Below are 20,823 nucleotides of genomic sequence, written 5' to 3' on the forward strand. Positions count from 1 at the left end.
CAGGGTCTATTGTCGGACCCCACAGATCAGATTCTGGTGACCTATCCTGTAGCGTTTATTAATGACCCATCCTGTTGGGTTTTAACATGCCAGTCCTTTTGCACAGGGTAGATAGGCCACCAGATCCCATGATGCTATATTTAATACGATTTTCATGTACCACTTATTTCCATCACCTGGAAAAAGGCAGACGTTTGCTCCAAGTATGCATGTTCAATACATTAATGGAGGAGATTCCATTAACTCAGCAGCTCCAAGTATGCATGTTCAATGAGTTAATGGACAGATAGTTGCATTCATGTTTTATGTTGTATGAAGAGACTGCAATGGCCTCATACTGTACTCAAGTTTTATACTGGACCATTCTTCATTGGACCTTCAGTCTTCTGCTGGGGACCAAGTTATGGAGTAAACATATAAGACTATGCTACAGTAAGGTCAACAGCGCAAAAAATAAATGTGGGCTTGGATGTGAACAATTCACAGATTTGAGTGATAGCATCATCCCCAGAACACTGATGTCCTATTACCCCAATACCTTAGTGACCAGATATTTTTAGTGCACCACATTTTCAGATTTCTGAAATAAATGCCCTTTAGAATGACTGTGAGAAGCGTCCACAAGGTGTTTGCACTGGCCAGGAGCCGCCTAAAAGGGTCCATTCACACGGAGGAAAATGGTGAGGAATTTGGTGTGGAATTTCAGCGCTGAAAAAAAAGCCTCCCATTTAGGGGGTGTTCACATTATCGTCAGTGTCCGACAGGTAGTGTCCGCTCAAAATCTGGCACGGACATTAGGAGCGGACACTAGCTGTGTCCGTGACTCTTGTCATTAATTGAAATGGCGATTGGGTGCGTTCTTTTGCACTCTGTGCCCTTCCTTCATTGTCTGTTTGTAAAGATGTCCGACTTCTCAAGCGGACAGAAATAACCTACATGTCGGGTTTTTCTGTCTGCTTGAAAAGTCGGACATCTTTACATGCGGACAGTGAAGGAAAGGCACGGAGTGCAAAAGAACGCACCTGATCGCCATTTAAGTGAATGACAAGTGTCACGGACACAGCTAGTGCCCGCTCCTAATGTCCGTGCCAGATTTTGAGCGGACACTAGGAGCGGACACTACCTGTCGGACACTGACGGTAGTGTGTACGCTCCCTTACTTCAATGGGTTCCCTTTTCTGCTGGCAGAAACCCTTAGTTTAGAAAAGGATGAAATGTAATGATATTGAAGACAGTGCTGCTCAGGAAAAGAGCGACATCATGAATTATCTACTGTCAGTCTTGGTTGCCTGCCAAGCAATCTCTGTTAAAAAGCTAAACTAATACAGGGTAATTACTCAAGTAATGATAAAAGATTGATTTGTTCTGAAGATCAGGAATACGTAATTACGCTTATGCCGCAGCCTTGTTACTATGACAATCTACAAGACCGTCCTAATTAGCAATATGCACCACGGTGGGGTCTAATGAGCAATGTGGATCCCATATTTATGATGGGTCTTGTGGTTCTTCACAACAGCCATCTTACTGCAGTATATAATGGCAGGCTGTGCAGGCTCATCTGGTAAAATACAATTTGTAGCCAACAGTATAAACACCATCTCCATAATATATTGTGCTGAATGGAATGACTGCTGATAACCAGAGAAGTAACCAGATAAAAAGAGAAGGGCAGACCGGATCCTAACCAGGGCACAGACATAAAGATACATTACAGAGTAATAAGTCAATTCACACACTGGGACTGAGAACCCTGTTCGCAAGAGCTTACAATCTATGAGGTAGAGAGTTGCCATAAGATGTAGCAGGGGCGGCATAGGAGGTAGCATTACTTATAGAGTGGTCCAGTTTTGTGATAGAGGTTACTGTCATTACACATAAATAAAGCTGTATCAGCCATCACCAGTCGTGTCCTTTACTGTGCAGATGGTGCCTGGACATATAAAGTTACAGTGCAACACAGCATCATATCCTGTGGGGTAATGTGGGAGCGTGAACAACAGTGAAGGGTTGATTTTAGGGATTCTAACAGCGGAATGATTTACATTAGGCATTATGATAGGCCTGTCTGAAAAGATGTGTCTTTAGTTTGCGCTTGAAGCTGTAGAAGTTGGGAGATTGTCCGGGATAGAGCATTCCAGAGAAGTGGTGCAACTCGGGAGAAGTCTTGTATATAGGAGGGGGAGGTTGTAAACACTTGACATCCATCGTAATAGTACAGCAGATGCCTTGAAAGGGTTAGAGAGGATATATATATATAACAATTCTGAAGAATAATTTCTTATAAGAGGAATGGTAGCACCCTGCTGACAGTTTCATTGTAGTTTGAGTTATTAAAAAAAATGCTCCTTTTTTTTTTTCAGGGAGTCATGTTAATATTTACTGAAACCAGTACCCATAGAAATGTGTGATCCGATACTGCATCTCTGTGTTTTCATACAAAGTCTTTTTGTCACAGATTCATGTGGTCATATTTTAGGAGTGAGGCACCATACTCCAGTACACATGAGCACAGCTCCGCTATTTGCACAATGCCTTAGGTTGCTGTCCATACATATAATGGTAACATCGTATGACCATCAGATGACCATTCCTACTACACAAACCAGAAAAATAACTACTGTAATATATAGTCACAGTAAAGTCATTTGCAGTATTTGCCATATTGACATGCTCCACCTCCTTGGACTTGAATAGGAAGTCATCACCAAGACAGAGTGCCTTGCCCTTGTCTTCTAGTCCTGAAATCTGCGTGTGACTGTAATATACAAAAACTGGACGTTTGGAACAAAGGCAGAACCACCCATACTACTGTGTATAGTCACCATAATGGCCGACTACATTGTAGTTCCAGTTGGACAATAGGAACATTTATAAGCACATATATGTTTATGTAGGTGGAGGTTTGCTTCAGTGTAGTGCCTATAAGGATATTTGCTTATTATAGGGATGCTCAAAATATACCAGGGGTTGTCTGACATCCACCCTGACTATATGCCCTGTTTGGGTATATGGACTTCATAGAGGGGTCCTCTGCTCAGAACCCAAATTATATATGTCAGAATGGAGCCATTCATTTGACCGACTAGATAACTATGGGTTGCAGCTTCTGAGAGTCATTGCCGAATAAGGGCCCGTTCACACGGGCACAGAGGGGGCGGATTATGGCGCGTAATCCACGTCATAATCCACCCCTCACAATGGTGATCTATGAAGACCACTAGCATTCTTTTTTCCGCTAGCGGCAACATGCAGGAAAAAAGAAGCGAGCTGCCCTTTCTTCAGGCAGATCCTGGTGGCAGCAACCTCCGGAATCGGCCCATTCATTTCAGCCGACTCCAGAGGGGGAAGGCGCGACCACGACAGTTGTGGCAGGTGGGTTTTGACCCGAGAGTGACGCAGCTCCCCGCATCACTCTTGGTGCCAAAATCCGCCCCCCGTGTGAACTAGCCATAATAGAGAAGCCGGTTTATTTTTCATGAGACAGCGTTGGTCAAATTAATTCTTCAATATATTTTCTGTATCATTGGCTAATTGTATCATTTTATAGTGGTTAAAGAATTAGATTATATAACCCTGCCAGCCTCCAATATGTCAAATTAAAGGAGTTATTTATTCTGTGTTTACATGGCCATTAGATCTGCAGGGGCCAGGATGAGACGGTGGGAACAGCTGGGATCTAGCTTGCTTAGGATGCATACTTTGCAGGTGAATATATCTGCATAATAATACACATAATTATATAAGCAGCCGGGAACTTCATTATCCCAGAGGCTTCGAAATTCTATTACGCTTAGTCCTCAAAATATTATTTGAATTGCTTATGCTGGTGGAAGAACATATTCATATTCCATGCACATAGCAAATGTGACCGTCAAATACAAGGCATGGTAATCTCCGTGCTTGAAACGACAGATGACACCACTTATTCCAGTCTATGATGTTCAGGGTAGAAATAACAGCTAGTCGTGGAGCTATATAGCCTGACAAACAGTCCTAAAGCCTAATAATACCTTGAATGTGAGACACCACTTAAGGTATGTTCACACGTGGTAAATTTGCATTCTGCGTGTGAACACCTCCGTGTGACTACCCGCGATGGATGCCGCTGCAGTGCACCAACATCTAGTCGCGGCATTCCGCTCTGCATTAGGCCCAAAGAATGGGCCTAATCGGGAGGGAGCCTCATACCACAGCCGCGGCTGAGTCAACCACGGAATCGCGACAAGATAGGGTATGTTACTTCTTTTTTCCACTACTAGCTGCCGGAAAAAGGAAGCAAGCGGCATTCATTGAAGTCAATGAAGTCAATGGGAGCTGTTTTTGGAGCCGGATTTTGAGGCAAATTCTGTGTCAAAATCCGGTCCAAATAACTCAGTGTGAACATGCCCTTAGGGGGAGTTCACACGGAGTAATATGCCGCGTGATGTGGCACTTATACGGCGTGTGAGACTTTGAGCGCCATATACGCTCCCATTGATTTCAATGGGAGCCTGGATCGCATACACCGTGTTATTTTGCGGCCGTGATTTTGCAGCCTGATGAAGCCATCCGTGGTGAAACACGTGTTGGGCATTCCGGTCTTTGGTAGGCACAGTCATTATTATTTTTGCAATATATTGTGTTCAAAGTCTTTCATTTGTTAATCTTTGTGTCATGCCTTACTTGTAATGTCTTTTCAGCCTTGCACTCACTTCATTATTTAGCTACCATGCTTTCACTTGTGTATATGGCTACATGTGCGTATTCCCTTATGCACCTACACTGAGTTCTATCTCTATTTAGGGGTATTGCTACTATATTTATTTTTATTTTTGTGCATATACTTTTCAGCTAGCTGACACATTATAATATTACTGTTTTATACACTTTGTTACACTTTTGCATGTTTATATTTTATTGTTCATTGTTGCCTGCCACTCACCGGATTTTTGTGGTGTGTTTGATCCTCCTATATTTAGCCAGTATTTTTGATATTTATATGAACTACAATTTTGGTGTTTTTTATATTTGATTATTAATAAATACAATATTTTTATGGTGATCCTGTCTTTTGACAATTTTTCTTTATCAGCAATTGGGTTTTCACCTTTATCTAAGCCTTTGTTTGCTTTTGTTGTTGTTAATTTACAATATGTATAACAGTTGGAGAACCAGGCTTTCCACAACTGCTGTCATAGCGGTCCAGCGATCTCCAGTAGGCCCCATACCCCCACCGGGCCTGGATGTGGTCGCATCCTCTGTGATCACGATCGTTACGCCACTGCTAGTAACTCTTATTATTCCCCAGATAACCCCTGTAACTTATGATCTTCCGCTCAGTACAATTTCAGGGTCTGTACAATTTGAGGTACAGTACATACAGTAACATGAAAAATGTATAGTTGGAGTGGGAGCCATTTACTTCCAGCCCCATACACTGTACTAGTTCTGTTGGTAGAGGGTTCAGAGCACAGCCGACTGGTGGAGGTGCCAAGTGTCAGACCCCCAAAGATCTGATATCCATGAACTATCCTAAGGATAAGTTATCACTATCATGCTAGAAACCCCTTCTTACCAATAAGAACCTCTTTAAAATATTTTCCTATATTGTGCAGCCCCAACTATCATAGATAAGTCACTTCCCATCAACCTCAAGCATATATTCATTTCCAGATTCTGCACTGAATTTTTCTCTGTGGTATCCATTTTCTGGTTTAAAGTTATTTTGCTGACATATCGGCAAACGAATAATGCAATATAATATGGATTTGGTCCGGTTTTCCAAATACAATGAAAAGGTGCAGACAGGTGCTTGACTGCTGTGACGGAAATGGAAATGCTGCAATCACAAAATTGTAGAATCACACTGTCAGCACTATATACTGTATACTGTAGGGATACACTTAGCAAAGCGTAAATTGCTTTACAGTGCTGTTTACAATATGAGGGTCACATTTTGATCTGCACTCCCAGTGAGCAGAGTCGCTTTTGATCAGTGATACATACGGCTGTTACTGTCTAGGTTTTCTATGATATTTTTCATGGGCTAGGAGAAGCAGGCACATTTACATGTATGGACGCAGTGTAAGTACAGGGACTAAGCTGAATGTATGGTGGTATATGAGCAGACACTATCTGATCAGGATGTGCCCTAAGGCCTGGTTCACATCTGTGCTCGGTATTCTGTTTGGGGAGTCTGCTTGGGGACCGCATTAAAAAGCGGTGAGCAATGAAACCACATGGACCCTATAGACTATGATGGCGCGGTGTCCACACGAGTCATGTGGAGAGAAAAGTACTTCAAGCAGCACTTTTCTCTCCACATGATTCATGCGGACACTGCGCGGAAAACACACAGACCCCATTATAGTCTAGAGGTCTGTGTGGTTTCATTGCTCACTGCTTTTTAATGTGTTTTGTATTCCGTTCGGGGGATCCCCATACAGACTCCCCCAACATAATACCGAATGCAGATATGAATTGGGCATAAGAGTGTCTTATTATTACATAATGCAATCTGCTCTAAGGCATTGAAATGTTTTAGAAATTTGGCTTAATGTATACATCTGTACCAGTATCCTTCAGTATTAGGATTATATATGTTTGTATAGTTTGGCTCTGTTTACTCCTAGAGGGGTTTGTGGGGTTCGGTCATTGTGTAGGTAATTTTGGAAGAAGGAATAGCATTATTCTGCTTGCCATATATGTTAGTATGTAGGATGGAGGCTTTGAACAAAGCCATTAATGCAAATGTGAACAGAACCTAAGACATACAGTACACTGGTTAACCTTCATAAGCATCTACATCTTTTGCAGTCACTATTACTAAACTTATGTCATGAAAATAAAACAAGTGCATTACAGATATTAAAATATTATAGATTACTGGATAGTCATATAACAGTGTGCATAAATGAATAAGGATTGAGAATTCTCAGAGAGTGGATTGTTCCATTATCACAACTTCTCGTCTATCCACAAAAATGTCTGATCTGCAGGGTTCCCACTGCTGGGGCCCCTCCTGTTCCCATCATATGAATTGAAGGTTGGTCGTGCATGTGTGCTGCTACTCCATTCAAAGTCTATGGGTCTGACAAAGGTAGTGGAGTGCGGCGCAGCCATCTTTATCAGTCTCATAGAGACTCCATGCTGAACTAGTGCTTACTATATCAAATGGGGAACATTGACCACCGTTCTCATTATCAGTGGGGGTCTCAGCGGTCAGCCAAGCAGGGCCCTCACTCCTATTGTTTGATACATGAATTGTTTTGTCACATTGTAATGTCTAATATGGTCTGTACATGTACAGTGATGCAGAATATGTTGGCGCTATAGAAATAGAATTATTATTACTGATTATCCTAAAAGATGTGATAGTCCGACAACCCCTTTAATACAAAACAGGTTACTATAAGAAGACTTTGTAAATGGACTATCTCTGCCTGGTCCTGTGTAATATCACATCATACTGCAGGAAACCTATTCAGCGGATTATCAGGTTTTCTGAATTATCAGATTCTGGATTAAAGGAATTTACAATACAGTAAAAGAAAGCAACATTACCTCTCCATCCTGTAATCTTCTGCCCCATGGGGGCAAACCCACAGACTGACATTTAACAGCTTTGGTCTTTATTGTAGGGTCTCCATCATCGGCCATATGACCTGCAGTGCACGTCAGTCAGTGTGAGCGTATACAATGTTATATCCAGTCACCAGACATCTCGGTGTGAGTGCTGCTGCTTCTGTCTCTATTGTACCTGTCACATAGACCTGTCTTACTGGTCTGTCATGAGTCACAGTTTTGTCAATTATGTCTATTTCGTCAGCCCGTATTCCATATTCATCAAACCAAACTCATCACTATGCAAAGGCCATTGTCAATAAAGGACTAAGCGGCTGCTAACCTTAGGTCATCACATGCTTCTTCATCAGAAGACAACGCTGAGGCTGGGTGACTGCACACGCTGCCAATAGACCGGCTTGGCTTTAACTTGCCTTCTTGAAAATGAAGCGAGGAAGTTTTCTTTTTCTTCTTACCAAAAAGTTTCCTTAGAGGTTGAAACTTCCCAGTCCTTTTCTTCTCTGCAGACAGAAAATACACAATGTTATCGGAGTTGCCAGCACTAAGGCATGGCCGCACAGTTACCAAGAAAGGACAAAGTCAAAGTGCAATAAGCAAGACTAAGAGCAAACAAGGGCTCGGAGTGAATGTCTTGCATTGCCACTGAAGCAGAACTGAGATTATAAAGTCATGCGTTAATAAATACAGATTTCCAAATCACAACACGGTCCCTCCCTGGCTGCTCAGTGACTATATGTGATCGCACTCCACTGCACACAGTGATCTGCAGCACGGTGACAACAATGGACATGTCATTCCATGGCAGAGGAGGTGAGAAGCTGCCCAGAAACATCTGCTGACCATCTATGGGCAGCAGAGGATCAAGAAGAAGATTGACCCTGTTGAGTTTCCTTGGAAAATTCTCTATTTTTTTCTTCCCAGTGGAAATGATAACTGTTGTCTGAACATCTTTATCGCACTTACTGAATGGCTTGAAAGTGAGCAAAACTGGAGCAAAATCTCCTTAAAAAAAGTCAAAGTTTTTAATTATTTTGACAATTTCAACCCCAATGGAAGTCACAAAAAAAAATGAGAAGATCGGTGCATAGTGCGGGTCAGCCATGTAACAGTCCAGATTTTACAGGTTTGCTATAACATAGTGGCCCTCAATTGTGTACCTAGTATGGAGAAGGGTAGTCAATTGATATAAGGCCCCTAGAGGGAGGGGGCCTACAGGCCACTCTCACAACACTTTGATAACATTGGATATCTGGCGGTCCAAGTATGACAAATCCTTCCATCCTGCACTATTTCCTGAGATTTATGATACAGTTTGTGAGACATGATCCCTACTCTGTCAGAAGATCATTAACTCTTTAATGACAAAGTAGCAGTAGGTCAGTTCTTAGTCAAATAAAGAAGGCTGTAGCTCAAAGGGTTACAGTATTCGGCCTTTCAGCTGGAATAGTGGACTCTGTATACAGGTAAAAACATCACTGTTGCAATTGTTGGTGAGTTTTTTTTTTATTTTTTATTCTTCAAACACATTTGCCGAAAAATATAAAGAGAAAAGACATAACTTCTGCAACCACTGTCCTTCTTTTGCTGCGGGGTCCCATGATTTCTATGCACATCCTTGGTTCCTGTTTTCATCTACAATTTGATGTCTATTTTCACAGAATGAGAAATGTGACACAGAATGTGTCCTTATGGGTGTCTCTTATGGGTGTCTCTGGCCGACGTCAAAGCGGAAGTACCAGGTGCATCCATTCATTTCTATGGAGCGTGCTGTTCGGATCGGCTGATCCGAACAGTACTCGCTCATCTCTAGTGTCTCTCATTAGCTGCTCATGTTGGTAGGTCATCAGGGTGAAAATTTAATTTGGGCTAGAAAAATCCTTTAGGCCAGAGCTCCATGTGGTGGAAACAGCGCGGAAAGAAACGTGGTGTTTTACAGTCGCTGTATAGTGGTTGGGATTCTAGCAAATCCCACCCCCATAGTGTGGGGAAATAAATGCTGTGGACAAGCTTTGAATTTAAAAACTGTTGTGGTTTTGGAAATTGCAGCATGTCAATTATACCTACAGAAACAGCGGCAGTTTCCCTATAGGTATAATGGAAGCAGAAAGTCCGCAGAGGAAACCTCTACAGACTTTCTGTGAAAAGCGCTGTGGGAAGAACTGTGATGCGTTGCTGTTGCGGTTTTTCCCATATCGCTTTTTTTGCTGCTGGATGCCATGTGGGGCCTTAGCCTTAAAGCATTCTGAGTTAATAGATTGTTTGCAATAAGATAGGTGGAACTGAGTGTAGCTCAGATGAGCATTTCCATTTGAAGGACCAAACATATCCATGCACTACAACTAGGGTTGAGCGATCGGGATCGGAAAAGATCGGATCCCGATCGGCGATCGAGTAAATTTCACGATTGCGATCAGGTTCAGATCCCACCTAAAAAAGATCGGGAATGGAATTCTGATCCCGATCGCTCAACTTACCTGCACAGAAGTGCTGCAGCTGCCCGTTCTTCTTGCTCCTCTTCTTTCTCCTTCACATTCCTTCAGAGCTCCCTGTGTTCCCCTGCCTCCCTAGACTAGTGTTAGAAATGCTGGGAGAAGGCGGGGCTTGTGGCTTAGGAGAGTGTGGGCGGGTACTGGGAGGGGAGACGTGAGTAATGCACTCACGTCTCCCCGCCCACACTCTCCTAAGCCACAACAAGCCCCGTCTACTCCCATCATCTCTAACACTAGCCTAGGGAGCTTGGGGGGGGGGGGGGGCGCATGGCACTCTGAAGGCATGTCAATGAGAGAGGACCGGACCAAGAAGAACGGGGAGCAGCAGTGGCAGCGGATCTGTGCAGGTAAGCAGACACCAGGGGGCTAAGTAGCCGGGGGATTTTTTTTAAATCACTTCACAGTGTGGAGTCAAAAATTGAAACAATTTTTGGACTCCATGCTGTGTAGTGAATAGGATCGTTTTTAAAATCCGATCTTCAATAATTTAAAAAAATCCCATTGACTTGCATTGGGATTGGAATTGGGATCGGGTTTGAATGGTAAATGATCGTAAATCAGATTTTAAAAACAATCCTGAAATTTCAAGATCGGCTCAACCCTACCTACAACGATGGACCATAGAAATGAACAAAGATATTTCAGTATACAAATGCAAATTCTACTGTATGCTAAACCATAAATTGCTCTTTTTCACCAATGAGGTCTTACCCTTCGTTCACATCTGCGTTCGGTATTCTGTACGGGGAGTCCGCATGGGGACCCCCTGAACGGAATATCAAATGCACTGGCAAGCAGTGTACAGTAAAAGCACACAGACCCCTGTCCTGTCTGCATGATCTCTGCGGAGATCTGGCTCAAGCACACAGACCCCATTATAGTCTATGAGGTCCATGTACTTTCACTGACACACCGCTTGCAGTTGCGTTCGGTATTCCGTTCGGGGGGATCCTCATGCGGACTCCCCCAGACGGATTTGTATTCCTTTCCCAGAATTCTTAGCAGGGCATGCATGGACTAATAATTCCCTATACCAGCCTCTCCCTAATAGGAGAGATTGAGAATTGAGCTCAGTTTTCACAATGTATCAGCATTTGACCACCAAAGTAATTGCTCCAATTATTCCAATGCTTTATCTGCTTACAGAGTTATTACAGTTGTAGAAATATGAAGATCTTACATCGGCCCATGAGAATAATCTTCATTCCTAAGGAAGATTTCCTATTGTAACTTACCTTGTTAAAGGCAATATTGCCGTAATTCAGCCTGTGATATGACTGACCTTCTGCTGAACATCCTCAGAACTATGAACAATTATGTGCTCCGTATCGGCGCGGAGCGAGAGGTTTTATACCCTTTCATGTGCAGCAATCTTTCATTATTTTACTTTTAGCTAAACTATTTCCACTCTTATTTCATTTCTGATGGCAGGCATCCAACTATTCGGTATTTACTGTACACATATATCTCTATTTTGCCTTCATAGAGGAAGATAATATGAGAACTTAATGCAACATCTAACACAATCTAGAAAACAATAAAAACATATCTACAAAATATCAGCCAAATGCAGTTACAGCGACAATTGTACGCCTGATGTTTTAACGGATTTTAAATGGAACATAATACAAATTTTAAGTGCAAAACGCATGTAAATGGATCAAGAAGCAAATACCCCAGCTTCCCAAAACTCTCCTTATTGATTGGGAAAGGAAGTTTATTTCCATCCTATTTACTGCATTATATGTTCTATGAAGATCGCCTTCCTCTAATATCTTCAGTAACGAATTTACAGGATATTACGGCTATCCTCGTAGAACCTGGAGTCTGGGGGATGTATGAGTTTGTTTTGGCAGATGGTCCAAGGACTCTCTGTAAATGTTGTATGTCTTCCCTATCTTAACAGTGTGAACAAATGTGAATCTTAAGTGGCAGGCGTTCCAGTTTTGTACTCTTGGCCAGAACCCCAAACTGGCGACTAAAATATGTGTCATAATTTCAGATATTGCTAAATAAATGCATAAAATCTTAGTTATTGAGCCTTGTTTCATCTTATACAAAGTCTTATCAGGAGAATTCACTCTTTAGAGAAGTAATAGCTGAAAAAAAACCTTTAAGGGTGCATTCACACGAAACGTGCAGTGTGATCTGGCACGTATACGGCGTGTCAGAGTTTGCGCGCCGTAAAAGCTCCCATTGATTTCAATGGGAGTTAGGATCGTAAAATCACGGCTGCAAAATAACGCGGCGTATACGATCCTAAGTCCCATTGAAATCAATGGGAGCTTTTACGGTGCGCAAACTCTGACACGTCGTATATGTGCCAGATCACGCTGCACGTTACATCGTGTGAATGCACCCTAAGGCTGTATTCAGACTACCGTGCTGCTTCTTGACCATGTTTAGCAAGTTGGCATTGCTATGGCACCCTATTTTTTAACGACTGACTTTCAGTAAGAAAGCTGAGTCTTTGAAAATGGAGGCTCTGTTTCCAACCCATCAAAAAGTAAAGTATATTGTACTTTGTCACTAGTGTGAATAGAACCTAATACTGATAGCCTAGTCTTAGGATAACCATCAATGTCATATGGTGAGGGTCCAACTCCCAGAACCCACACTGATCTGCTGACTAAAGGGACTGTAGTTATCAGGTAAGTGTCACAGCCTCTTTATTACAAAGCACAGCATTGTACATTGTGTAATGGCTGTCTCTGGTACTGCACGTTATTCTGTCAAATTCCCTCGGATGAGACAGAGATGGAATAAACTGCAATACCATGCACAGCCTCTATATAATGTACTGCACTGTACCTGGTCAACAACGAAGAACATGGTAGTACCTGGTCACTTGTTAGAGCATGGTAGTCCAACCAACTGATTGGTGGGCCGGGATGTAACTAAAGACCCACAGGCCCTGGTGGAAAAGCTCAGCTTGCGCTCTCCCGCATAACTTCTTGTCATAACCGTCAGCTGCATCCCATCCGTACATTTCAGCTGCGAACCCTATAGTTATGCCAGAGTTAGTAGGGGGTGTCAAGAGTCAGAACCCCATCTAGGGAAAGGCCTAGACAACCCCTTTAAGTTAATGTGACAATTCAAGGGCATAAATATATATAAATACTCTTTAAAACTTTCTCAAACAAGTGACAAAACGACTAAAAATAATGTTGTAATCATTGCAATCTCCTTGTCGTCTGCGGAAATCTCGGTGATTGACGTTCTCCATTATATTTGTTTAATCTGTTTTGTAAAATGCTAATCTGAGATGTAAAAGCAAACAGTAGGATGAAATAATTATTAAGCGCAGTCACATAATTACAGGGAGAAAGCGGGAACAGAATTCTAGGAAAATTGTCCATTGAAATGACATGGCCTATTGATGTATAATTACCCAACAAGTCACGGAGAAAGCTCATTGTATGAAGTCGATTCCACATCTGAAAAATCTGTCTTTCACAACTCAGTCTGCTCATGTCATCTCATCAGCCCACATTCACTCACAGCTAAAGTCCTCCGTATGGAAGGAGACTCGATCCATCTGCTCTTAATGTGATCGAAATGACACTACCGAATTGTTACAAATACTCCTGCTCACCATCACTGTCCCCACAATAGGACCATAAGGTATCTACATAGTATCACCCGCTATGATGTTCCTGAAGGACAGATGACCAAATAGTAGCGCCAACAACAACACTGAATTGGACATATGGAGAACCACCAAAGTAGTCATAAGATTGTGCTAGCTTTAAATTAAGTGTAATTGCATCTGCTACCAAATGAGGGCGCTGATAAATAAGTACTACTTGGCCCTGTATAAAGGCACAGTATATCAGATGAGCCCTCTTGACCAGTTAGCACAGGGGTCAGCAACCTTCGGCACGCCAGCTGCTATGAAACTTCAACTTCCAACATGCTCCATTCGCTTCCATGAGAGTTCCAAGAACAGGAGAGCAAGTATTCCAGGGAGTTGTAGTTTTACAACAACTGGAGTGCCAAAGGTTGCCTACCCCTGAGTTAGCAGCTTTTACAAAGATCATATGTTATATATAGTAGATAAGGCTGGATAATAGACTTGACAGGCTGGTTAGAAGGGCCAGCTCTGTCCTGGGGAGCCCCCTGGACCCAGTACAGGTGGTGGGTGACAGAAGGATACTGTCCTTGGTGAGCTGCATGCGGGAGAATAACTCCCACTCCATGTATGAGACCGTGATAGCACTGGGCAGTACTATTAGTGACTGGCTGCTTCACCCCAAGTGTGAGAAGGAGCGCTATCGGAGATCCTTCCTCCCAACCGCGGTCAGGCTGCATAATCAACATCAGACTAAGCGAAGATCACTCCGCACAGAGACCTAAATGATCCTGAGTCTTTCCTTTCTTCTTAGTTGCTATGACTTCTAGTATCTTTTCTATCTGCTATGAGCTTGTATGTGTTCTTACTTGTAACATAGTGCATTACGGTATTATCCATGCTGCTGTAACCCCCCCCCCCCCATGATATTGACACCAATCGCCCCATCAGAGGAAAAAAATCCTTTCCAACTGTGAATATGGCATTTGAGCTAAGTCCCTGGATCAATATTCCATCCCCAAATTTTCTGACTCCCATAGACTATGATAATCTTACTTTCAAGATAAGCATTTGGGCCCATCTTAATCTTGTAAAAGTTATCAGACATTACTACATTATAGTTCCATAGTCTCACTGCTCTTACTGTAAAGAAACTCTGCCTATGACAAAACCTTTTATCCTCTAGATGTAGGGGATGCCTCCTTGACATAGTTACAGGCCTACTTATAAAGAGATCATTGGAAAGATATCGGTACTGTCCGCTCATATATTTGCAGATTGTCACTATGTTGCCCCTGAACTGTCTTTTTCTTTAATTCTTTATTTAAGTTTTATGAAGTGTAACAGAATAATAACAACAATAACATATAGGGGTGAACCAACGCAGGGTGCAATGAGCTGGAATCCAGTGGGGGAGTCTAATCCAGTGCCATAATGCACAAGCCCAGGGGCCATCTAATAGTACAAGGTCTTATAAAAATTGTCATAGATGTCAGTAATGGAAGAGGTGAAATTTTCCATATGTATCATATCATTGACCTTAGAGATCCAGTGGGACATAGATGATGGGCTAGTCTGCTTCCATAACAATGGTATACAGATGTTGTGCTGCCATCAATGGAAATCTCAACAAGAAGTGCTTGTAGACTCAATAGAAGGACTTTTCAGCATCTGTAGAAAGGAGCATGAGAGGCCTTTGCTCTGAGCGCGCTCTCTGGGTTATACCTTGCTGGTCCTGGCGGACAAACCATGAATTTTATGTCTACGTTTAGCAGGAGAATGGATCTATAATCCAGCCATCCCCTAAATTACCTTGGTAGCCCTCCTCTGCACTTGCTCCAGTTCAGCTATGGCTTTCTTATATACGTGCATACCTGTAGTATTCCTTATGTGGTGTGACTGGTGATTTGTATAGACGCAAAATTACGCCATACACTTCATAGCTTTTCTAAAACTGGAGTCACATGACATGTCAGAGCTGCCGTCTGGGTGAGAGTGATCATGTTTTATTCAGTCCCTGATTGGCAATATTATGCAGATTGTGCAAGTGTATAATTGTGTAAACTAGTATAACTTGATATTGAGGACCATTTTTTAATCAATCTTTTTATGACAGCTTTTCCATGAATGCAAGTAGCCAATCTGTAGTCAGATGAATGGAGCAATCTCTTCCTGTGCCAATCTTTCCAATATCAGCACTGAAACAAAGCCAATGGATACTGTATGTTGCATTTAAGACACTGCACGGATTTGATCCGTGTTGTGCCACCGGAACCAATAGAAAACTATCCTGCAATCTTCATTGTATAGTCTCAGTGTACACTATCTAACCTGAGAAGAGGGACGTATCAGTAATATATTGTATGGAAATAACAAAAGAATGTGACCTTGGCTGCTTGTATTATTAAGCTGTGTGTCTGAAGGACAAGTGCTCGATCACCTTGTAAGGTAAAGGCTGATTACATATAGTACAGAGGGATAAGCACAACCAGCCGCACAGCTCTATAGGAAGGATTCATGTCACTACACCTTAGGAGCACTAAGTAACAGCCCTTACTGCCTGTGATCAATGTCCGTACCCCAACTATCGCAGACCCTTAATGAAGCATCTATACAATTCACTGGTACGGCCACACTTAGACTATTGTACACAATTTTGGCCCCCGATATACAAGAAAGACATAAGTGAACTTGAAAACGTGCAAAAACGGGCAACTGAAATGATTAGGGGAATGGGTGGACTGGAGTACAATGATAGATTAACAAACTTGGGGTTATTCAGTTTAGAGAAAAGACGTCTACGGGGAGATCTAGTAACAATGTACAAATACATGAAGGGACAATACAAAGAACTTTCTAAGGATATTTTTACTCCTAGGTCAGTGACAGTGACAAGAGGACACTCTCTACGTCTGGAGGAGAGAAGGTTTCACCAGAAACATAGAAGGGGATTCTTCATCGTAAGAACAACGAGGCTCTGGAACTCTCTGCCCCAGGAAGTGGTGATGGTGGATTCATTGAACGAGTTCAGAGTGGGCCTGGATGCCTTTCTCGATGAGAACAATATTACGGGTTATGGATTCTAGATTTTAAGGACACGTTGATCCAGAGTTTTTATACTGACTGCCAGATTGGAGTTGGGAAGGATTTTTTTCCCCTGAAATGGGGCAATTGGCATGAGCCTCATGGGGTTTTTTGCCTTCCTCTGGATCAACACTGTAGGGGACTGTAGGGTTATAGGTTGGAATTGATGGACTGATGTCTTCATTCAACCTCATCTACTATGTAACTATGTATCGTGTCTGATCTGTGGGCATCATGGTACATATTTTGGAGCTAATTTCTATTTTTCCATAGATTTTATTCATATTTTATTCATTTACATCCCTGCTTTTTCTGTACTTTTTCTGCAGGGCCCATTTAACCATAGGGCAAGCAGTGTACTGGGTTCTATGGCAGTGAACCCCCTCTAAGCCATCCTGGATTAAGCATGACGACTTATGGGGCTCCTGCAGAAGTATTTTACTATATGATGGATGACTGGGGGGCATTATATTGTATAAGGGCCAATAAAGAAGCATTATACTGTGGGGATGCCACTGAAGGAGCAGTTTCTATATGAAAGGCAAATTTCACATTTTGTTACAGATATTTTGTTACAGATATTTTGTTACAGATATTTTTAAAGGAAAACCAAATCTATCAATACTATATGTTTTTGGATTTGAAAAAAAAAAACTCCAAAAAAACTGGCAAAAACAGTATGTAAATGCAAAGAGTGAATGCAGTCACTATGCTATTTCCAATTGCGGTAAAACAATGTGCGGTGCAGGCAGAAGCTCATACAAATCCACCTGATACATAAATCACTTAAGCGGTTATTCATCTGGATCAGTTCAGCAGAATACATTTTTACTCCAGCAATGAATAGATCAAACAGTTTTGTTAGGAGAGCCCGAGCTGCACATACTCTCTGCCAAGATTTGACACTATAAATGAATTTCAATTACAGTACAGCTTCTACATCAGGTGGTTATCATGTCCTATTAATGTATTATAGCACAAGAGAGCACTGACTATGGAGGGCACCATGAGTGGAACCGCTAGAGCAGCTGCTATGGAGCCCAACAACTCAGGGGGTCATTTACAATAAGACCTAAAGTGCAGCTAGTGATGGAAGGAGAAGTGGAAAACAGAATACTATACTAGGACATCATAATGTCTGCCTGTGACATCATCATAATAATTTTATAATACTTTTGCGTGTGCATCATCCCTGTGCTATGATATAGTGGGCATTATACTGTACTGTGACATCACTGTGTGCATTATCCCTGTACTGTGACATCACTGTGTGTATTATCCTTGTACTGTGACATCACTGTGTGTATTATCCTTGTACTGTGACATCACTGTGTGTATTATCTCTGTACTGTGACATCACTGTGTATATTATCCCTGTACTGTGACATCACTGTGTATATTATCTCTGCACTGTGACATCACTGTGTATATTATTCCTGTACTGTGACATCACTGTGTGTATTATCCTTGTACTGTGACATCACTGTGTGTATTATCCCTGTACTGTGTCATCACTGTGTGCATGATCCCTGTACTGGGACATCACTGTGTGTATTATCCCTGTACTGTGACATCACTGTGTATATTATCCCTGTACTGTGACATCACTGTGTATATTATCATTATACTGTGACATCACTGTGTGTATTATCTCTGTACAGTGACATCACTGTGTGTATTATCCCTGTACTGTGACATCACTGTGTATATTATCCCTGTACTGTGACATCACTGTGTATATTATCATTATACTGTGACATCACTGTGTGTATTATCTCTGTACGGTGACATCACTGTGTGTATTATCTCTGTACTGTGACATCACTGTGTGTATTATCCTTGTACTGTGACATCACTGTGTATATTATCCCTGTACGGTGACATCACTGTGTGTATTATCTCTGTACTGTGACATCACTGTGTATATTATCCCTGTACTGTGACATCACTGTGTGTATTATCTCTGTACTGTGACATCACTGTGTATATTATCCCTGTACTGTGACATCACTGTGTGTATTATCTCTGTACTGTGACATCACTGTGTATATTATCCCTGTACTGTGACATCACTGTGTGTATTATCCCTGTACTGTGTCATCACTGTGTGCATGATCCCTGTACTGGGACATCACTGTGTGTATTATCCCTGTACTGTGACATCACTGTGTGTATTATCCCTGTACGGTGACATCACTGTGTGTATTATCCCTGTACTGTGTCATCACTGTGCATATTATCCCTGTACTGTGACATCACTGTGTATATTATCTCTGTACTGTGACATCACTGTGTATATTATCCCTGTACTGTGACGTCACTGTGTATATTATCCTTGTACTGTGACATCACTGTGTATATTATCTCTGTACTGTGACATCACTGTGTATATTATCCCTGTACTGTGACATCACTGTGTATATTATCTCTGTACTGTGACATCACTGTGTATATTATCCCTGTACTGTGACATCACTGTGTGTATTATCCCTGTACTGTGTCATCACTGTGTGCATGATCCCTGTACTGGGACATCACTGTGTGTATTATCCCTGTACTGTGACATCACTGTGTGTATTATCCCTGTTCTGTGACATCACTGTGTGTATTATCTCTGTACTGTGACATCACTGTGTGTATTATCCCTGTACTGTGTCATCACTGTGTGTATTATCTCTGTACTGTGACATCACTGTGTGTATTATCCCTGTACTGTGACATCACTGTGTGTATTATCCCTGTACTGTGACATCACTGTGTGTATTATCCCTGTACTGTGTCATCACTGTGCATATTATCCCTGTACTGTGACATCACTGTGTATATTATCTCTGTACTGTGACATCACTGTGTATATTATCCCTGTACTGTGACGTCACTGTGTATATTATCCTTGTACTGTGACATCACTGTGTATATTATCTCTGTACTGTGACATCACTGTGTATATTATCCCTGTACTGTGACATCACTGTGTATATTATCTCTGTACTGTGACATCACTGTGTATATTATCCCTGTACTGTGACATCACTGTGTGTATTATCCCTGTACTGTGTCATCACTGTGTGCATGATCCCTGTACTGGGACATCACTGTGTGTATTATCCCTGTACTGTGACATCACTGTGTGTATTATCCCTGTTCTGTGACATCACTGTGTGTATTATCTCTGTACTGTGACATCACTGTGTGTATTATCCCTGTACTGTGTCATCACTGTGTGTATTATCTCTGTACTGTGACATCACTGTGTGTATTATCCCTGTACTGTGACATCACTGTGTGTATTATCCCTGTACAGTGACATCACTGTGTGTATTATCCCTGTACTGTGACATCACTGTGTATATTATCATTATACTGTGACATCACTGTGTGTATTATCTCTGTACTGTGACATCACTGTGTGTATTATCTCTGTACGGTGACATCACTGTGTGTATTATCTCTGTACTGTGACATCACTGTGTGTATTATCCTTGTACTGTGACATCACTGTGTATATTATCCCTGTACGGTGACATCACTGTGTGTATTATCTCTGTACTGTGACATCACTGTGTATATTATCCCTGTACTGTGACATCACTGTGTGTATTATCCCTGTACTGTGACATCACTGTGTATATTATCTCTGTACTGTGACATCACTGTGTATATTATCCCTGTACTGTGACATCACTGTGTGTATTATCCCTGTTCTGTGACATCACTGTGTGTATTATCTCTGTACTGTGACATCACTGTGTGTATTATCCCTGTACTGTGACATCACTGTGTGTATTATCCCTGTACTGTGACATCACTGTGTGTATTATCCCTGTACAGTGACATCACTGTGTGTATTATCCCTGTACTGTGACATCACTGTGTATATTATCATTATACTGTGACATCACTGTGTGTATTATCTCTGTACTGTGACATCACTGTGTGTATTATCTCTGTACGGTGACATCACTGTGTGTATTATCTCTGTACTGTGACATCACTGTGTGTATTATCCTTGTACTGTGACATCACTGTGTATATTATCCCTGTACTGTGACATCACTGTGTGTATTATCCCTGTACTGTGACATCACTGTGTATATTATCTCTGTACTGTGA

At 41.8% G+C, this 20,823-nt stretch overlaps 1 protein-coding gene across 1 annotated transcript in view; it reads right to left on the minus strand.

Annotated features, from left to right (window-relative positions):
- The window catches only part of CRACD (capping protein inhibiting regulator of actin dynamics), a 77,159-nt gene that overhangs the window by 45,627 nt on the left and 10,709 nt on the right, over positions 1-20,823 (minus strand). Inside the window, exon 2 of the mRNA XM_075259395.1 lies at positions 7,889-8,066. The gene's annotated coding sequence lies outside the window, so the exon portion shown is untranslated. The remainder of the gene's footprint in view (positions 1-7,888; positions 8,067-20,823) is intronic.

This window comes from Leptodactylus fuscus, chromosome 1 (assembly GCF_031893055.1).
Source record: "Leptodactylus fuscus isolate aLepFus1 chromosome 1, aLepFus1.hap2, whole genome shotgun sequence".
NCBI lineage: Eukaryota > Metazoa > Chordata > Amphibia > Anura > Leptodactylidae > Leptodactylus > Leptodactylus fuscus.